Source organism: Cavia porcellus, unplaced genomic scaffold, assembly GCF_034190915.1.
Source record: "Cavia porcellus strain 051 isolate PalLab524CR breed Dunkin Hartley unplaced genomic scaffold, mCavPor4.1 scaffold_1, whole genome shotgun sequence".
NCBI classification, from domain to species: domain Eukaryota; kingdom Metazoa; phylum Chordata; class Mammalia; order Rodentia; family Caviidae; genus Cavia; species Cavia porcellus.
The window spans coordinates 114,658,959-114,677,858 of record NW_026947484.1 but is presented as its reverse complement, the minus strand read 5'-3'; the positions used below and the strand labels follow the sequence as shown (position 1 = coordinate 114,677,858).

Below are 18,900 nucleotides of genomic sequence, written 5' to 3'. Positions count from 1 at the left end.
TATCAAAGGCTATTTGATACTCATTCACATGGGACTCTAATAGTCTCACTTTCTGAGATTATTTTGAGATATCACCTACATTTCCCCCTAAATGTCCAGCTACCATCTCCCTAGAGTTCTGTTCTTGCTTCCAAGTTTTTGAACATACAACCATACCCTAAGTCCTTGCCCTTGAAATTGTATGGATCTGCAGCTCAAGTCCACTTCTTTTTTCTTCTTCTAAATGGACCGTGAGACGCATTAATCAAAGTTATGCTCAGTTGGAAGCTTTCCATCATAACTGTATTTTAGGAGATACCTAAGTTACACAGCTGTTACAGTTCATTTTTACTGATCATGTCATATTGTGGAGAATCATTGTAGCCCTGGGTTAGATTTCTTTTGTCAATTGGCCATAGAAAAATTTCCACAGCTGTGGATTGAGGGTGAAAGAAGTAAGCATACTGAAAGTGAGAGCCACCTGCTCATGGCCTACTTCGGTCTTCAAAAGCTTTCTCTTCTCTTCCCCTTCAATTTTCCTCTTCTCCTCCTTCTTCTACCTTCCTGCGATTAAACCAGGACCTTGCACATGTTAGGAAACTCTCTGCTACTCAAAAAGCTTATTAAATCTGATTTTGTGTATACTACTTCCCAGTGATGCTGAAATGCTTCTGGCTCACAAAATTTGTGGTGTTGTGCCTTGGGGAGTTCTCCAGACAATTCACATTGTATTGGTCAGGCAGATGTGGCTGGATGTCTTGGTAAGACATGTATATTTCAGAATTGCAAGATGAACTCTAGGAAAATTCAGGAAACCACTTTGGTGTGGTTTTTAGGAGTGTAGTGATCAGATTCCTACCACAATAATCTCTCCAAAGTGAAAGACAAATTGTTTTGTGGTTCAACCAGGCAATGGCTTGGTATCAGCCATACTACTCTTCCCTTCTGCCAAAGGTGAACTTGCTCAATGACCTCAGTAGAATCAGGCCTCACAGTGGGTTATGCTTGAGAGGCAATTGATGTTAACAACAATGGGATATCCTGTACTTCTCAATTGCTGAACTGAACAGGCACATGTTCCAAAGCAAGAAGTTTTACTGGTGGTGCCTACTAGTTTCCTCAGGGAATAAACTGTGACCTCATGGAGATGACTAGCCTTAATTTAATTCATTTTGGGACTCTGGACAGATAAATTACTGCCCAGTCTTTTGTAAAAACCTAAAAAGCAAGCATTGCTTTCTATACTAAGAAACTTAAAGTAGGGTATTTATGATGCTTCAGAAATTTTCCTTTATTGCAAATAACAGTCCTATCTCCTTGGAAAGACCACAAAGATCTTGATGTACCTTGACTATGAATAATAAACAATAGTTACATTTGGTTCACCTCATTTATTTCCCATGAGAAAAAAAAAAGAACCATCACTTATCAATACTAAGGATATCAGGTCCCATTGCCAGGAGAGTTGTTTAAATATGTATATAGACAAAGGTCTGGAGGAGACCCAATAAATCATCTTTGGTGGTTACTCAAAGGTAATAAGAATAGGGAATATGAGGACAGGAAAACTTTCTGTGCTGTTTGAATGTTTCACAAATGTTTATTATTTCTCACAATTAAAACTTTTTCCAGTTAAAAACTCACGCCCTGTGCCCATTGTGTGTATGCTGGAATAAGCCCAAAAATATAATCCAAGGAAAATCTTGGCCTTACCTTTTCCAGCCTACCTTCAAGAAAAAGTTTAGTAGCTATTTAAGGATGTGTTTGTTTAGGCACTTGAAGGTATTTCTAGGACCACATTGTCTCAGTGCCTCTCTTACCCATGAGCCTTTTCTGATTTCCATTTAGCCTTTTATCTTGAATCTACATGGAATGGTTTGAGAAAGGTCATACATTCACTATTACATATAGTGTACAGCTTTCTTGTTGAGAATAATGGGAGTTCTGGACACACTATCCTAAAATATGGCAGAATAATATTTTAACTGAAAAGATTTGAGAAACAGCCTAAGTAGGACAGCTTTTTCTGACCTTCTCCTGAAGCAGGTAATGAGACCATTATGTGAGCTTTGTCCTCTCTTCATCCCAGGAAAGAATAAAGCTTCCTTCTCTCCACAGACACTGAGATACCAAAAGGAATCTAGGCAAACAGGCCCTACTGCTCAATTTATTATTCTTAGCTCATACTTCTGCTGGCCTAAGTACATTTCTTCTACTCTTCATCAAATTTAGCATAAAAACCTTCGGATTTAACAGCATCTTCAGATCTTCACTTCTTTATGAAGGCTCCCATGTCATGTGACACTGGTATTAAACAAATATGTATGTTTTTCTCTTGTTAACCTCTCTTTTGTTTTTACAGTGGTTCTAGTCAAAGAAGCTAAAATAGGTAGAAGGAAAAGATTTTTTTCATCCACTACAATAATATTGTCTATATACCATAACATTGGAAATGTTAGGGTTTTTCAGTGGGCAGGGGGCATCTGTTTCTCTTTTATTGTACAGACACTGTGAATCTTATAAGTTTTGCTTTTCCTTGTCCACTAGGCAACTCTGAGTCAACTGTGTGCATACAGGAGTTCAAGGAAGGATTTTTGGTGCCAGATTGGCTAGGTTACATTCACAAAGTACTTACAATGTAAGATGCATTTTTTTTTCTTTGCTTTTACTGTGCTGGGGACTAAACACAGGGCCTTGTGCATCTAAGCAAGTGTCATACTACTGAGCTAAAACCACAGCCTCTGAGGCACTTTCAAATACTATATACTATTTTCTTTAGTCCATATGACAAACCTGGTAAGTACAGTATTTTTTTTTTAAATTTTAAAGGTGAGAAAACTAAAGACCAGAGAAGTTAGATAACACAACCAAGGTGATAGAGTTAGGAAATTATAGAGCTAGAATTCAAATTTAGGTAGCCTAATACAAATCCATAGAAAAAGCCCTCACTAAAGAGATCTCAAGATGACCAAATGTGACCCAGAAATGCCTGTCAAATCCTGAGATGACTGTGGACAAGGGAATGGTGGTGACAGGAGACTAGATCCACCAATCTTCATGCATGACCCCCAGTGAGGGCATTTATTTGAGGTGGATATGCTACGCAAATATCCTCACTTCTGCTACTAACTTAGGTAAGTCATAGGCAGAAAGTAACACACCTAAAAAAATTCCTTAATGGGTAAAATTTAAAAGTTCTCAACTTAAAAGAAGAAAATAAACCCTAAAGTCTTCTGCCTAGAGAGAGAGAAAAGATCCGTTTCTCCAGATGGCCTTGATAAGGGTCGGGTTCTGTGAGATCTGCACTTTATAAAGAGAAAGGAAATGTCACCGGATTTGTATTATCTGTAGAACTTAGTTTCAGTTCTGCAAAGAGGGAAAATATAACATAGTACCAGCTGTCAAAACTTCTGTTTTAATATAAAAGACACCTTTGGAACAAAATCAGACCCACACTGGGATGGAATAGAATGTCCTAGACATGACAAGTTGTAACTTGGTACAGAATTAAGAAGTAAGCCACCCCCCCCTCTCCAAACAAGGAAGGAAGGAAGGAAGGAAGGAAGGAAGGAAGGAAGAAAGAAAGAAAGAAAGAAAGAAAGAAAGAAAGAAAGAAAAAATAAGCCCTTCAATCCTACTGCATCCTTGAATAGAATCTATTTTCAGTTCTCAACTTGTCCCCAGACACTAACTCTCTTGCCAAATTGAATCAGCACAGCATCTGTGGATACTGATTAAGATCTTACCTAGGAAAAGGCCAGGGATATAATAGCTCAACAGTACAGTACCTGCCTGGCAAGCATAAGGTCTTGAGTTTGACTCGAGGTACCAAAACCAAAAACAAACAAACAAACAAACAGATCTTACCTGGAAAGACAGCTTCTGATTGTACAGCAGTGAAGAACATTGGCCAACTGCTTGGTCATGGAGTCAAATCATTTGTTAACAATAGGAAAAAGAAAGGTTGTCTATTCCACCCAACCCCATTCCCCCCAGTAAAGAGGCTTGGTATCTACTTCTGCTCCTGCCATGGTTAAACTTTTGGCCTGAGAATCAATGTTCCTAGTAGACTTTCTGCCTGCATGTTTGACCTTTGCTGCCCAAGCCCTCTGCCAGTTCTGTGCTCTTACCTATAGCCACCCTTTTTCTCACTGGGCTCCTATCACCTGCCTGGCTTTTGGCACACCTAATCTCCTAGAGAACTCCTTAGGGATTTCTGGTTTCTTTGGTTGCTATTTGTATGCATGGTTTCTAGCACACTCTGGATTCTGTCTTTGGCTTCTGGATCAATGATTTTTTTTTTTTTTTTACTGTCCTTGGATTTTTGTGTTGATTCTTTCTCTCTTTCTTATTCTGTTACTCTCTCTCTCTCTCTCTGTCCCTGTGTCTCTCTCCTCTCTCCTCTCTTCCTTTCCTCCCTCCCTTTCTCCCTTTCTTTCATCCTGGGAATTGAACTCAGGCTTCACACAAGTGCTGTACTACTAAGTCACATCCCCAGCCCTGTCTGTACATCTTGATTCCTGTTTTTTCATTCTGGCCCACTGCTTATCACACAACTGCTGTACTACTAAGTCACATCCCCAGCCCTGTCTGTACATCTTGATTCCTGTTTTTTCATTCTGGGTCACTGCTTAACCAGTATCTTATTTCCACTTTCCTTTATCTTTATTACCTGTCTTTGTAAAACATCACTACTGTTCAAAATCCCAGAACTGATATATATATATATGGAGAGAGAGAGAGAGAGAGAGAGAGAGAGAGAGAGAGAGAGAGCTTAATAAGGAGTGATCAAGAGGAAATGCAGCTTAGGCTTCTTTAGCAGTGAATCGTAGGAAGGCAATAATAGAAAATACAAAGAAAAAATGTTAATTCACATAGAAAGCCTTTTATTGTTGGTAATACAGGTTATGAATTAGAGTCATCAAAAAGAATTTAAAATAAGAACCCCAGTAGATCATTGATTCTTACTAATATGTCATTTTCCCTATCATTCCATATCATGATTTTCCATATCATGATACCATATCATGAAAATTTATTCCCTTTGAACTAAATGTCTTGTGCTTACTATCAAGTTTTGAACATGTAAATTTGGATTTTAAATGTTTATTATTATTAATTGCAGATTGGGGATTGAATGCAGGTCTGTACTCAAGCTAGAAAGGCATGATACCTATAAGTTACAGACAGCCCAACCCCTGAGTTTAGATTTTTTTCTAAATGTGTAAAATAATTTAACATTTACAAACACCAATAATAACTTGAGACTAGTATTTAATTTTTAATCTAATTGAATTGTATTATTTTTGTAAGAATTCACTGGTTTATTCTAAAGAGCTTAATTTTTAGATAGTAGGAATTTATGACAGTTAATTTTAAGGTACACATATAACAAGCAGTTTCATACTAACAATATGCTTTTATAAATATGTAATTCATTTTTGTCCCTTCAAAAGTTGCAAATCAACTGGGCATGGTGGCACACACCTCTCATCCTAGCACTCAGAGAGGCTGAGGTAGGAGAATTGTTACAAATTCTAGGTCCACATGGGCTAAATAGTGAGTTCAAGACCAAATATATAGTGGACACTCTTGTCTCAAAAACTCAAACCAAAACAAAACAAAAAAAGTTACAAATTATGTCACACTAGAATTACACAGAATTTTCCTTGGCATCAGAAATCTAAATATATTTCTTTCTATATTTCCCAGAATAGTATAACATTTGTTTTATTTTAAACTGGGTAGAGCAGGAAGCTGAAATCTAGAGTTAGACATTCTATGATAGAATTCTTGTTGTACACCTTCACAGCATGCCCCTGAGCATGTTATTCACCCTCTTCTTATCTGAGAAAGATTTTTGACCAACATTGTCCTCACAGTCCATAATCCAAGGTCAAGTCATCTTTGACACTGGTTTTTCCTTGATGAGATTCTAAACTTCAGCTCTCTCCATGAGACCCTGTTCTTATAGGTACAGGTTCTTATTTGTGTACATCTCTATTCCCAAATTTCACTTCCTGTATACCACAGTTGACCTCCAGGTTCTGAACCCCGCTTTACACATAGATGGTAATTAAAGATCCTGATAAATTTTTGAATAGATACCCCAGTTAGCACCTCTAACCCACTGAATTCCAGGGTAACATTTCTTTCTGAACTACTTGATTCTGTGTCAGCCTGACTTTGTCCAACTATTTCCCTTGTGCCATCCATTGACAACTGCTTTGTGAACCATAGCGCAACACTCTGAAATATTTTGACACATGTTTTGGTATATCATTATATTCAAATTATTCTAGTGTATGTGTTCGGGACTAATTGTCCACTCTCTGGTATTTAGCAGGCCATGCTCAGTCTACTTCCAAGATGCAAGATGTGTGATTTTATAATGTCTGATCCTTTATCATCAAGAAATTATTAGATTACTTCCATTATGATCTGCATAATAAGACAGTGGCATGGGTGACATAGTTCAGTAAGATCTCTATTTAAGCACAGAGATGTCGCTCAGTTGTAGAACATGTGTGAGGCCTTGGGTTCAATTTCCTCCAGCAACACACACACAGAGACATGCAAAGTATTAACAAAGGCCAATAGTTTTGTAAGACTTGGTACCTATTGGGTCAAGTTTGGTTTATTAGTAAAATTAATGGCTTTTCACAAGGAGTTTGCTGCCAGAACATAAAAGTCATGAAAACCATCACTAAATCAAAGTCAAAAAGGAAAAGATACATCCACATCATTGTAGATTTGAGCAAGTCTGCCACTACAACCCATTTGATCTACAAATGTGGTGAAAGCAGCCAAAGCAACCACTGAAAAATCTGAGAAGTATGCCTGGGTTGTGGATAAACTGGATGTTGTTATTGAGTTATAATCACTATTAACATGACCCTATGGAAATTTAAGATCAAGGGGCTGGGGATTTAGCTCAGCGGCATAAGCGCCTGCCTTGCAAGCAGGCAGTCGTGAGTTCGATCCCTGGTACCGATAAAAACGAAAAAGACAATAAATAAATAAATAATAAAAAATAAAAAAAAAGAAATTTAAGATCAGCAAATATGTGACTATCACCGATGCACCTGGATTTTATTTATTTATTTATTTATTTTTTGTATTTTTCTTTTTTATCGGTACCGGGGATCGAACTCACGACTGTCTGCTTGCAAGGTAGGCCCTTATGCCACTGAGCTAAATCCCCAGCCCCTGGATTTTATTTTTAAAAATACATAATTACAAGCATATCTCAGACTGATTGTGCTCCCCTGATTCTTACTATTGTTGTTGATAAATGTGAAGCTCATCTTTCCAAGAATAGCAGGCCCTTGAGTATGCACTTCTAATTTACACACAGGAGTGAAACAACTAATTTTTGGTGTGACCACAATGAATTCCATTGAGCCATCTTCAAGTGGAAGAGATACAAGGAAATTATTAAGTAAATCACCACTAATATTAAGAAAATTGGCTACTACCCTGGCACAGTAACATTTGTGGCAATTTCTGGCTAGAATGGTGACAACATGCTGGAGCCAAGTGCCAGCATGCTTTGGTTCAAGGATGAAGTCAGTCATAAAGACGGAAATGACGTGGCAGATACAGTGCACACCTGCGATCTCAACACTTTGGAAGGTTGAGGAAGAGGGATCACAAATTCTAGCCCACCTTGAGCAACTCGGTGACTTAGCAAGACCCTGTTTCAAAATAAAAAAAAATTTAAAGGTTAGGAATGTAATTCACTGTGAAGGCCTGAGTTCATTCTCCAGGAGAGAAAGAGACAGCAAGAGGAAGACAGAAGAGGGAGAGAGGAAGAGGTAGAAGGGAAGGGGAGACAGAGAGGGAGAGGGGAGAAAGAGGGAGAAGGAAGAGGAGGAGGAAGGAAAAGAGAGAAAGAGGGAGAGAAACGGCTTTAAATTCGAGCTTCCCTGATGATCGTCCTGTAATGGTTTATATCTAGATGTACTCCCACAGAGCGTCATGTGCTTTCGGGAATGACTGGATCCTAAGTATATAGTACTAGATCAGTCCACTGATCGGTTTAGCATAGTTCCGGGTGTGAATGATGGATTTACTGAGGGGGGAAGACCTACCCTGAGTGTGGGTTGCTCCAACCAATTACAGGCTTATAGCACAGGTGGAATAAAAAGGGGAATAAGAAAGAAGCCTGTGAGCTAAAATAAATGTTTCCTCCTTTAAATTGTGGATTTTGGGTATTTCGTCCAGCAACAAGGAATAACTGAGACACTTCCTTTGGATTATCTTGCTGGATAAAGAAGCTACTGGAGCTGGCAAGGTTACCAAGACTTCCCAGACAGCTCAGAAGGCTAAATGAATATTATCCCTATCATCTGCCATCCTCATCGCTCTCCTCCCTTAGGGTCTTGTTATGTAGTTCAGGCTGGGCTTGAACTCACTATGTAGCCCAGGGTGTACTTGAACTTGCAGTGATTCTCTTGCCTTGGCCTGCCAAGTACTGGTATTGCAAGTGTGTACTACCATGCCCACCTGTCAACCCTGTCTTAATCAGTGGTGGAGGATGGTCTTCAACTGGGTATTTAAGTTTAACAGTAAAAGACTGATTAATGATAACAATGTATCATAAAATCTTCAAAATGAAAGAATGTTTCATAAATTTTTTTAATACATGGGAGTTTTAAATGATTAGTTTTAATAATCAATACCATTTCTCTCTTTTTTGGAGACAGAATCCTGCGATGTTTCCCAGATGGTCATGAACTTGTAGCTTCTGCTGTTTTTCCTGCCTCAGCTACCCAAATAGCTGAGACTGCAAGCATATATGCCACCATGCCTGGCTAGAACTTTTTAATGGGAAAAAATGACCAAAAATCTGTCATGAAATTATACACAATTAAAACAAATCAGAAAATAATTAAATGCTTAAAAAGGAACATTAATTTATGTGGATAAATTCATTCCTTTCAAATGAAAATGAGTATTTACCTAAAGCTTTTTGAGAAGAATTTTTTAGGCCCCCCCTCCTTTTTTTAACTAATATGTGTTCATAGTACATAATCATTACATTCATTGTGCAGAGATGGCATATGTGCAAATTCTTTTTTCTTCCTCTTTCTCTCCCCTCTCTTGGTCCCCACAGGAAGATTTTTATTTTATTTTATTTTTTGTCTTTTTTGAGATGGGGTCTCGCTATGCAGTTCAGGCTGGCCTTGAACTCACTTTGTAGCTCAGGTTGGTCTTGAACTCACAATGATTCTCTTGCCTCAGCTTCCTGAGTGCTGAGATTACAGGTATGTACCACTGTGCCCAGCAAGAAGATATTTTAAAGCTGCTCTCCATGAATTTCTATAACAATAATAATTATATATGGCTTTACTATGGCATGTTAGATATTCATTTGTGTTCAGTGCTTACTCTATGCTGTGCTTTATGCTAGGTGCTTTATTACTCCTAACTTCATTTAATCCTTACATAGATTAATTCATCCATTACTGAAAATGAAGCAGGCATAAAGATTTTAAGTAATTTTCCCAAGATCACACAGTTAGCACATGGAAAAATTTAAAGTCTCTGTCTCCAATGGTTTCAACTAGATCTCTAACCAACATGGAAAAAAGGAACAGCCAATACTCAAGAAAAGATAAGGAATCTGCTCCACAAGAAGTCTAGAAGCCTTATTATATTTTCTGAATTGGTTGGCTCTGGCTTGATTTTACTGGAAGCAATCAACAAGGAAACATCTGGGTCCTCTAAGGTCTTGGCTGTCATCTGAGCCAACTGGATATTTCCTGGCTTAGGATGATTATTCCTGTGTACAAGAGACACAGGGACATGTTTAGAGTGGTCATAAGGAAGAAAACACTACAAATCACCCCTTTTGATATATAAAAGTAAAAGACTAGTGAGACCACATTGTGAAGTGCTGTTTTAATTCAAGCTGTTTTGTTTTTTTTTTTTTTTTTTTTGTCTTTTTCGTTTTTATGGGTACCAGGGATCGAACTCACGACTGCCTGCTTGCAAGGCAGGCACTTATGCTGCTGAGCTAAATCCCCAGCCCCTTAAGTGCTGTTTTAATAGTACGACACTGACAGTCCACACGGAAACCCTGAAACTATTGCCAGAGGCAGAAAGTATTCTGTCTCAGGACAGGTTCATATCTTTGCTCCTTAATAAGGTGATCCTTTCAGTAATTTCCATGAGGCAGGTTTCATTCGCTGTTCGTTTCTGACTCACTTGCTTTAGTCATTATGAATTCTCAATACAAGTCCTCTTGTGCAACATTTTGATTAGGAGAAACTTGATTTCTAGAATTATATTGTTGTGCTTCAAATCAAACAATATACAAGCACCAAATTGTTATACATTTAAATTTCTTAGAAAAATATTTCAAAGAATCCCAGATTTTTCAATGAATGTTCCAATAAAAATAATAGACAAGCTTGGCGCGGGGGCCTCTGCCTATAATCCCAACTACTCTGGAAGCTAAGGCAAGAGGATTGATTGTTTAAGGCCAGTCTGGGAAATACACCAAGATCTCATTTTAAAAACAAATAAAAGAAATAAAAATTAACATTTGTGATTCTGTTTCACATTTTAAATGTTAGTTTCACATTTAAAACACCTTGTAAATCAGGCATGGTGCTGCATGCATATAACCCTAGCACTCAGGAGGCTGAGGCAGGAGGATCCCTGTGAGTTCAAGGCCTGACTGCACCAGATAAAAAGTCAGTCTAAACTGGCAGGACTCTGTCTCAAAAAAAAAAAATCTTTAAAACCTATTTTGTTTTTATACTATTTATCTTCCTGGCAGCCTTATTTATTCATTTATTCTTTCATTCTTTCAATAAGTGTTTTGGATTATCTTTTATATGCCAGGTGCTATGCTAGGTACTAGGGACATGATTGGAATTTGCCTTCACATTCTAATGACTTTTTAAAGAATCACTTTCCATATTGAAACCAGACTCACAAAGTATTTGCTCTATTTCATGATAAATTTCTTGTTTTCCACATTCAGAACAGTATTTTATAACCTTCTGGATGCAAAAGATTCTTAATATTTGGTGGTGGTGTCAGTGGAAAATTAAAGCCATTGTATTTTTTGTTCTAAAATCCAACGTACCTTTTCATAGAAGATTTTAAAAGAGCCCTGTCTCTCATTTTAGTCTAGGTGCTTATGACTAAATCACAACTGATTTCACTTTTCTATGGGAACATATTCAATCACCACCTCATCTTACACATCCCCTGCACTACCTAGGGACATAAACAGTAACTATAGGCCTCTAGACATTCTGAAAGTATTCGTTTAAACTGGACACGGTGGTGTGCACACGTAATTCCAGCACTTTGGAGGCAAGCAGGAGGATGGCTATAAGTTTGAGGCCAGACTGGGCTACATAGTGAGTTCAACAGCAGTCTGAATTACATCTCAAACCTTATCTCAAAAAAAAAAAAAAAAAGGTATTTATTGTTGGATTCTGTTTGGGGGTTTTTGTTGCTGTGGTTAGTTTTGTGCATATATGTATGTGTGTTTGTCTTTTTGAGACAGGGTTTCACTTTGCAGTTTGGGCTGGCCTTGAATTCACTTTGTAGCCCATTTTGGCCTCGAACTTGCAGTGATTCTCCTGTCTCAGCCTCCCTAGTGGAATCATAGGCATGTGACACCAGGCCCAGCTGATTCTGTTACCTGGAGAATTATTTCAGGTAAAAGGTTTTAATTTTGTTTGTTTGTTTTTTCATTGTGCTACTGAGGTGCAACTGAGGGCCTTGATCTTGCAGGGTAAATGCTCTACCAGTGAGCACCATTCCTACCCCTTGGCTTCTTTTTAATGGAACATTACCCAGAACTTAGTTTCTTCCTTCTTAACCAGTCCCTTTCTTGCTTCCTAATTTGAAGAGTGCAAGAAGCTTCTGTTACAGTCCACTTTGCCAAATCACTTGCTATGATTTTAACTCAGGTCACAAAGCCAAATCTCAACAGAGACCAGGCAGCACAGATAAATAAATGATGGGGCTGAAACAGGAACAGTGTGGAAAGGGACTGTGACACAAGCACAGGTGCCACACAGAGGCTGTACCAACTTTTGTTTGGTGTGTGAATGAAAGGCTTGATCAGCCAAGCTTCTAGTTTTAAAAAGAGCCAGAAATCTGATGTTTATGTAAAGTATCCGAATTCGTAAACATGGCACTAACCAAACAAAACATATCTGCCCAGGCTTGCTATTAACAGCAACTGTGTTATTATTAAATTCAAGAAGTAAGAGCACCATGAGTTTCTGAAATATTCTTGAAGAATCCAAGTTGTATTCTGTGAGTTTATTTTACTCTTAAAGCAAAAGGGAAAGGAGAAGTTCTTATGGAGAGTGTGATATAATATTGGTCTAATTAGTACATTTTCATTATTTAGATTTTCATTCTGAAGTCTTAAAAATGCAATAAAGGAACTCATCTTCATGTAAAGGGGAAGAAAATGTATGTTCAATTGTTGTAAATATATTCAATTTTGCTTTTATTTATATAAAGAAACACTGTCCCTCCCCCCAAAAATTTAAAAATTAATAAAAGTGGTTGCTTTTAGAGGGTTGAGACAAGGTAGAAAGGCATGGATGTGGGAATAGCTCGTCTTGATGTAATACTTTTCTTTGTTTTGTATTTATATGTATTTTTTTTGTGATACTGAGGATCATAACATTCTAGGCAAGTAACTGACCACTGAGCTAAAACCCTTGTACTAGTTTTTATTTTTGGGTAAAAGTATTATATGTTCAAAAATTAAAACAAAAATGTGAAATAAAAATGTTAAAATGGTAATTTTATTACCGAGAACTATGATAGGTTTATAAACAAATTAGAAAGCATGAAAACATAATAGTACAAAATTCTATGAGGATAACAAAACTATAACAGTTCAAGAAAAGGGAACAGTGTTACATTTCTGATAGCTAAAGAAATAACTTTAAATGGTATCAAATTACCACAGTGTTTACTATGTTAGATTATAACACAGTCCTATTCCATTAGAATATAACAGAGTTGGGGCTGGGGATTTAGCTCAGCGGCATAAGCCGCTGCCTTGCAAGCAGGCAGTCACAAGTTTGATCCCTGGTACCGATAAAAAGGAAAAAGACAAAAAAAAAAAAAAAAAAAAAAGAATATAACAGAGTTAAGAGTTGTGGGACAGTTTATGTATATTTTATTTTTGTTCTAGTTTGGTACTGGAGATTGAACCCATAGCCTTTACACTGAGTTATATCCCCATCCCGACTCCCCACTTTTTTTTTGAGATAGTATTCACTAAGTGACTGAATCTTCCAGGTTGGGCTTGAATTTATGATCTTCCCACTTCAGCCTCCTAGCAGGCTGGCATTATAGCCATGTGCAACCACACCTAGCTGACAGTTTTAATTTTATTTTTTTAAATTTTATTTAAAGAAAGACTAAACAAAACAGAAAATGGGTAGAAATAATACATACGTTCAGAGAAAAAATAAACAGAAACCACTAGTTAATGTTTACATACTGTCCTTTTACAAATAGTTGTTCAAGATACAAAAGTGGAACATATAAAGTGGGAATTCAAACAGTGAGACTGCAATCAGTTCTGTTCAACTATCCAAAAAAACTTAGTAATATGGTTGTCAGTCCTATATATGTAAATATACATGCAATTATCCATATCTTCATTTATGTTGGGATTAAACAAACTAAGCAGGCTAAAGTCATTCTGAACAAACAATACAGGATCAGCACTGGGTAGTATAGTGTCTTTTTTAAAAAAAGTTTTATTTAAAGAAACACTAAACAAAACAGAAAGTGGGTAGAAATAATACATACTTTCAAAGAAAAAATAAACAGTAAGAAATCACTAGTTGATAACTACAGATTGTCCTCTTACAAATAGTTATTCAAGATACCAAAGTGGAGCATATAAAGTGGGAATTCAAACAGTGAGACTGCAACCAGTTCTGTTCAATTATCCAACAAAAATTTAGAAATATGGTTATCAATCCTATACACTTAAACATACATGCAGTTATCCATATCTTCAATTATGTTGAGATTGAACAAACCCAAGCAGTCTAATATCACTCAGAACAAAGAATAATACTATTGCTGGGTGTCACATTATGACACTCCAGGATCAGCTCTAGGTACTTTAGTGTCTCTTTTTCTTCAAAGTATCTGTTCATTTCATCATGTGTCACAAGATCAGTTCTCATAAACTGTTTATAGATTCTACACATGCATGAGTCTTAACATGTATTTCTATCCTTTCTATATTAGAGGGAGAAACAAAATAAAGCAAGACAAAACAAAACGTATTCCTATAAACACATGAAATGAAAAAGACATTTAAGACTGTTGTACAAGGACTTCTACCATATTTCCTGTGTTGTCTCTTGTTATGTTCAATAGAACTGGCTATATCATCAGACATAGTATAATTGAATATATCAATACATAACAGTATTAATAAAAATGCAACTTTGTATATAGTATAAAACTTCAAAAGCAGGCAGTTATCAAACCAAAATGTGTATCATAGAATCTTGTCATCTTCAGTGTAGTTGCTTATACTCTCAGACTTGATACTATCAATCATATCAGTTTTGAATAAAATCTGTCCATACCAAACAGTAATCAACCAAATCAGATTTAAATAAGATCAGTCATGATAAAAAAAAGTATAAGACATACAGGGCTCTAGATTAAGATAATAGCAAATTAAAGATGATTACTGTGCTATGTTCTGATGCTTTTGGGATAGCTGTCTGTGCCCTCAAATCTAATGCAAGTAGACAAACTGGGACAGAATAAAATCTATAAAAAAGAATAAAATCTATCTAAGCAGAGTGGTGGAAGTAATGTGGGTTTTCAATCCTGATACACTATTAACAATATCTTCTGCCATCTTTTTTAAGACTCTCCCTCCCCTTTCACTTCCCCAGGGTACACTGTGCATTTTTGGGTCTTATCAAGACCCTTGGTTTTAAATTGGGGAGGGAGGCAACCTGCTGTTTACCTAAGTGGTTCTAAACCTTCTCTCTCCTGGACTTGATCTCTAATTGTATTCCTGTATTTCCAACCTATCCACAAATACTGGTCTCGTTGCCCCTATATTATTCTCTGGTTCTCAGTCACATAGAGCATTGTTTTCTCATATTTGATTTTCAGTTCATGTACTCTTTTTCATGTTAATTATATTTCCTATAAATAGCATCTTGGTGGACCCTGCCTCCTGATCTACTCCATGTGTGGTTCTTTTTTTCTTTTAATTTAGTGTATGAAGGCCATCTATATTAGAGATTATAACCAACATTCTCTGCCTCATATCTGTTATACTCTTTTTTTCACCATCAGTTGTCTGTCTATCCTCTTCATTCTGTTTTCTGTTCCATTCATTGAAGATTCTCTGCCACTATTCCTGGAATCCTAGTACTTTCCTCTGTCTCTAGAATGCCCTGCAGTATTCTCTGTAGAACTGGATTGGTGGTTGCGAATTTCCCAAGTTCCTCTTTGTCTTTGAAGCATCTTGTTTCTCCATTAATTTCTAGAGACAGTTTATCAGGGTATATCAATCTGGGCTCGAGGTTATTTTCTTTCAGGGCTTGGAATATTTCACTCCAGGCTCTTCATGACTTAATGGTTTGTGTTGAGAAGTCTGTCATTATTCTGATGGGCCTTCCTTTATATGGGCCTTCCTATATCTGTTTCTTGTTTCTAACAGCTTTTAATATTCTGTTCTTATATTGAATTTCTGGGATCTTGAGTATTATATGCCTGGGTGTAGCTTTGTTTAGGTTGTAGGTGGCTGGAGTTCTGTATGCCTCATACATCTGGGTATCATTTCCTTTTCCTATGTTTGGGAAGTTTTCCTTAATTACTTCTGTGAATAGCTTTTGCAGTTCCTTTGTTTGTACCCCTGCTTCTTCATTCACATTCTTTTTTTTAGCCCCCTTCCCCCATTCACATTCTTTATTCTCAAGTTGTAGATCCTCTTGTCATCTTTGTATTGTTACTGCTTGTTTCCTTGTTATTTTTAAAAAGTTTTTTCTTTCATAATCCCACATTGCAAACCTGTCCTCCAGTTTGGATAATCTATCCTTAGTTTCTTTCAAGCAGATTTGCCACCTTTCCATAGAGTTTTTAATTTCCTGGTAATCTCTTTGAATCTGCTTCATGTATTCTATATTTTGTTTATTGATACCAGGGATCGAACTCACAACTGCCTGCTTGCAAGGCAGGCACTTATGCCACTGAGCTAAATCCCCAGCCCCTTGTTTATATTCTTCATCAAATGGTTCTCTCCTTTGTTTGAGTTCCTCTCTTCTTCCGTCTGTGTCTGTTTGAGGGGTGCTTAGCATCTCTTTTATTAATCTTCTTATATTTTGCTTTACTTGGCTAAATATTTCCCTTTTGAACTCGTCTATGGGGTCCCAAAGATATCTCTTTATGTCCACTGGTGCCGTGTCTGATATTGCTTGTTTGCTGTTCTCATTCTTCTTTGTATTTAACTGGCCTGGGTCAATGCTCTCAGGGTTGGGACATGGGAACTTTTTGTTGTTGCTTCCTCTTCCCATCTTTTTTGTTTCTTCCAGGAGGCCCCAGTTTCTTTCTTTGTTGGTTACAATTCTTCTGAAATGCACTGGCTAGATGACCCTTCCCACTGCAGTGTGCTAATGAGTTGCAGACATGGGCAGTGTATGCTGGCCTCTCCCCTCTGGATCAGTCAAGCTGCTGAGGCCTGCACTGTATTACTATGCACCGCCTCCACTCCGGGTTAGTCAAACTTCTGAGGTTTCACTGTGTTAGTGTGTGCCACCACCGTAAGGAATTGATTTTGGATAATCTATTGGGTCTCAGCCAGGTCATGTGACCCAGGCCTAGCTCACTCCACCAATCCCGTTTGGGAAGGGAACAACTGACTGAAGTCACTGCTGCCCCTTGTACTTGCCAGTCCTGCCCAGTTCCCGAATGTCGTCCACCGGAGTCCTCATTTCTGTAGAATGGCTCCACTCCCGTCACTCACCACAGGTGAATGCAGGCTCCCCACCCGCTCTGCTCTCCATTCGGCTGGCCAACTCCTGATCTCAGTGTGACTGTGCCTCTAGTGAGTCAAAGCAATGGGTCCTTGGATGGCTTGGAAAGTCGCCTGCTGCAGCAGGAACACTGATCCTTTAGCTGTTCCAATAATAGCACCTGGACTGTATGGTTTGATTGGTTCTTCTCACCTTAGGTTCTTCTTGGGATGAGAGAATTCATCTCCTTCTGTTCAGAGCTTCCCACACTGCATTATGTTGAATTCTAAGTTGACTATCTCAGGGAGCCTCTATAGCCAGCTGTTACCTATCCACCATGTTTGCTCCACCCTGACAGTTTTAATTTTAAATGCCAATATATGTATCACAAAATTGGAAATTATTTCCTTCAAAACTGTTTAATTTTATGAAAAAAATTAAATGTCTGCATAAAATACTGGAAAATAGATCCATGTTTTTCAAAATATCTTTGGGAGTGTGCAAACAAAAAAGATCAAAGAACACTAATTTTTAAAATTAGCATGTTTGTGATACATAATGAATGCATGGGGGATGCATGTACATGATCACATCTTATTACTTTTTACTTTACCTTCTCTTTTCTTCCTACCTTCCTCCTTCCATGTCTATATCCCTTTTCCATTTGCTAGAAATCTACTTCCTAATATTTATCTTTTATTTAACTCTTTAAATTATTCATGCTTTGGGTTTCTCATATAAGTGAAATCATGTGATATTTTACCTCATGTGTCTGATTTATTTCATTTAACATGATCTCAAGGTACATCTGTTTTGCAATAAATGACTCAATTTTATCATTTTTATGACAGAGTAGTAGGCCATTGTGGGTAAATATCACATTTTCTTTGTTCATTCATCTGTTGATGGAAATATAGGCTGCTTCCAAGATTTAATTATATTGCTAGAAATACAACAAATATGCATATATCACGTAATATGGAGTCTTTAACTGTTTGGGGAAGATGTCTAGAAGGGGAATGGAATTTCTGTTTTAATTTTTTGAGAATCTGCAAACTGATTTCCATAGTGTTTGTACAAGTTTACAATCCCACCACAAGGTAGAAGGGTTCCTCCCCCTATTCCAGCCTTGCCAACATTTTTTGTTAAATTCTTGAAGACAACCATTCTTTCTGGAGTAAAGTGTATTACTTTGCATTTGTCTAATGGCCAGTGGTATTGAGAATTTCTTCATGTATTTATTATCCATTTGTACTTCTGTGAAGTGTCTATTCATTTCATTTGCCCGTTTCTTCATTAAGTCTTTTATCTTTGAGGGGATCTGACAGTTTTAGTTCTTTTTTTTTTTTTTTAATGGTACTAGGGATCGAACTCACGACCACCTGCTTGCAAGGCAGGTGCTTATGCCGCTGAGTGAAATACCCAGCCCCACAGTTTTAGTTCTTTATCTATTCTAGATAGTAGTCTTATCTGAGAAGTAACAACAAAAATGTTTCTCATTTTGTAGGTTGTCTCTTTATTCTGTTGCTTGTTTCCTTTGCTGTATGAAAACTTAATTCAATATATAATCCCATTTGTTAATTCTTTGTTTTTTCTTGTGCAACTGAGGTTCTGTTCAGAAAATCCTTGCCTATGCCTATGTCTTCAAGAGTTTTACCTAACTTTATCTTTCAGAAGACTTTTGGTTTTATTATCTAGGTCCGATCTATTTTCATTTTATTTTAGTGCATGGTAAGAGATAAGGGTAAAGATCACTAATCTTGACTTTCCTGTATTCAAAACCAATGGATGCTTTCCTATTTGTGAAGCCAAAGTAACATTACACATGATGACCAAGATATCACAAATTAGCACCTCTGAAAAGAACCATATGAATTAGGTTGGGATTAACTAGCTTTACTTAGAAAAACAGAAACTTTTA

General features: G+C 37.2%; 1 pseudogene; it reads right to left on the bottom strand.

Moving 5' to 3' along the window:
• LOC134476375 (heterogeneous nuclear ribonucleoprotein A1-like 3) overlaps positions 1-16,958 on the bottom strand; it is a 73,216-nt pseudogene extending 56,258 nt beyond the window's left edge.
• Positions 16,959-18,900: the final 1,942 nt, after the last annotated feature.